Source organism: Phacochoerus africanus, chromosome 7, assembly GCF_016906955.1.
Source record: "Phacochoerus africanus isolate WHEZ1 chromosome 7, ROS_Pafr_v1, whole genome shotgun sequence".
Classification (NCBI taxonomy): Eukaryota; Metazoa; Chordata; class Mammalia; order Artiodactyla; family Suidae; genus Phacochoerus; species Phacochoerus africanus.
The window spans coordinates 12,607,571-12,610,482 of NC_062550.1; positions in this window are offsets into that span (position 1 = coordinate 12,607,571).

The window sequence follows — 2,912 nt, forward strand, 5'->3', positions numbered from 1 at the left end:
ACATGGCCAAGGCTGGAATCGTGATTTCTGTGTGAGCTGGTGTCCAGACACTTGTGTGTAAACACCCACACACACACACCTTCCATTGTTCCTTGTCTCAGAAAACAACCACCCTCTATACAGCTATATTACACAGACCTCATTCTTGACACTTCCCTCTGCTCCTCTCCCCATATTCAATCTATTTCCAAATCCTACTGATTTCACTTTATAAGTATTTTTGAATCTACCCACTTCTCCTGGTTCCCGCATCAGTACTCTGGTCTAGGCTATGATAATCTCTCACTTGACCTATAACAATAGCCTCACGATGGAATTCTGCATATTGAAGGTTGTTTTTCGCTAAGCTCTTCCCTAATTAGGCGCTATACCTGTATCTGAATCTGATGCAAACCCCACATGTCACTTGGTTTAAATCTTCCAGCAAAACCATTTGCTTTTGGAATAAAGGTGAAACTATTTCACATGGGCTCAGGGAACTTACAGGATCTGACTGTTTTTGCTCCAAAGTTTCACCCACCCTTCTTTTCTTTTTTCTTTTCTTTTCTTTTCTTTTCCTTTCTTTTCTTTTCTTTTCTTTTCTTTTCCTTTCTTTTCTTTTCTTTTCTTTTCTAGCTGTACCCATGGCATATGGAAGTTCCCAGGCTAGGGGTTAAATCAGAGCCACAGCTGCAGGCCAACTCCACAGCCATAGCAACAACAGATCCAAGATGCATCTGTGACCTAAACCACAGCTCATGGCAATGCCAGATCCTTGACCCACTGAGCAAGGCCAGGGATCGAACCCACATCCTCATGGATATTGCTTGGGTCCATTCCTGTTGAGCCACAATGGCAACTCCCCACCCTCGTTGTCCAGTCCCAAGTTGCTTTCATTTCTTTCTTTTTTTAAAATTTATTTTAATTTTAAAAAATTTTTTTTTGTCTTTTTGCCATTTCTTGGGCTGCTCCTGCGGCATATGGAGGTTCCCAGGCCAGGGGTCGAATCGAAGCTGTAGCTGCCGGCCTACGCCAGAGCCACAATAACGTGGGATCTGAGTCGCATCTGCGACTTACAACACAGCTTACAGCAATGCCAGATCCTTAACCCACTGAGCAAGGGCAGGGATCGAACCTGCAACCTCATGGTTCCTAGTCGGATTCATTAACCACTGCGCCACGACGGGAACTCTTTTTTTTTTTTTTTTTTGCATTTCTTTCTTATATGTCATGTTCCTGCCATCCGAAGGCTCTTGCATATTCTTTCTACAGAGAAAAATCTTTCTTCTATTTTATGACAAGCTAATTATATTGATTTTTAGACCCGGGACCAACTGTCATTTCCTTGGGGAAGAGTTCCAAGACCAGGTCAGTTTTGTCTGTCAAACACCCACATGTATTTCCCAGATGGGCTCTTAGGGGTCACTGTAATTTTCATTTATTTCTGTAGCTGTTTGATCAAGGTCTGTTTCTTTTCCAGTAGACTATAAATTTTTATCACTCACCATTTAGATTCAACAAATATTTGTTGGGAGACTGATGAATGACTGGGCATTGCTCTAATTCGGGCCCTTTATATTGTATAAGCTATAGTCATAGCCCCGTAAAATGGTTTTGTCTCCTCAGTTGTGTATATAGCTGCTAGAATTAATTCTGAATCATAGAGCTGGTTGTTATTTCTTTGCCTGTAACTATACAATGGTTCTCCACTGCATCTAGAACAAAACATGTTATATTCCCAACCTCATTTTTCAACCTTGTCTCTCTTTTTAAAAATGTTTTTGGAGGATACATATGTTGCATGGCTTACAATGTTGCATTAATTTCAGACATACAGAAAAATGTCAACTTTTAAGTGTACAGAAAAATGTCAACTTTTTCTCTCAATTCTACGTTTTCCACCACCCTCTTCGTTTGTTCTCTTACAGGCAGTCATGCCCGACTACTTTCTGTTCTCTGGTGATTTTGCTTTTCCTAGTCTTGCTCATGCTGTTCCCTCCAGACAGAACCCCATTCAACAATCACCTCCTTCCAAAGTGGAGTCCATCTTTCTAAATGCATTCTGCTTAAAGTTTTCTGTAAATGCATTCTGCTTAAAGTTTTCTGTAATTTGGAGTTCCCGTTGTGGTGCAGTGGAAACGAATCTGACTAGGAGCCATGAGGTTGCGGGTTTGATCCCTGGCCTCGCTCAGTGGGTTAAGGATCTGGCATTGCCATGAGCTGTGGTGTAGGTCACAGATGCAGCTCAGATCTGGCATTGCTGTGGCTCTGATTAGACCCCTGGCCTGGGAACCTCTATATACCGCGGGTGCGGCCCTAAAAAGACAAAAGACCAAAAAAAAAAAAAGAATTTTCTGTAATTCCTCTGACAAGTATTAATGGTCATCTCACAGTCTATAAGATACTGGGTACAAAATTATCCAAAAATTATAATATGCCTTAACGACTACCCTGGGGGTATCTTGCATGCTGTTACTTGAAAAGAACCACACAAGCCAGGTTTCTGCACCATAAAGAATACACTCTTAACGTCAATCTTTTTTTTTTTTTTTTTTTGTTGTTGCTATTTCTTGGGCCGCTCCCGCGGCATATGGAGGTTCCCAGGCTAGGGGTCGAATCGCAGCCGTAGCCACTGGCCTACGCCAGAGCCACAGCAACGCGGGATCCGAGCTGCGTCTGCAGCCTACACCACAGCTCACGGCAATGCCGGATCGTTAACCCACTGAGCAAGGGCAGGGACCGAACCCGCAACTCATGGTTCCTAGTCGGATTCATTAACCACTGCGCCACAACGGGAATTCCACGTCAATCTTTTGTTGGGATTGTTCTTCACAAGTATTTACTACTCTTCAGTCAGTGTAGAGCCCTGGCATTTGGGGTAGAAGAGGAGAAAGAAAGGGTAAGGCTCTCGGAAGGGAGGAGAAGAATGCACT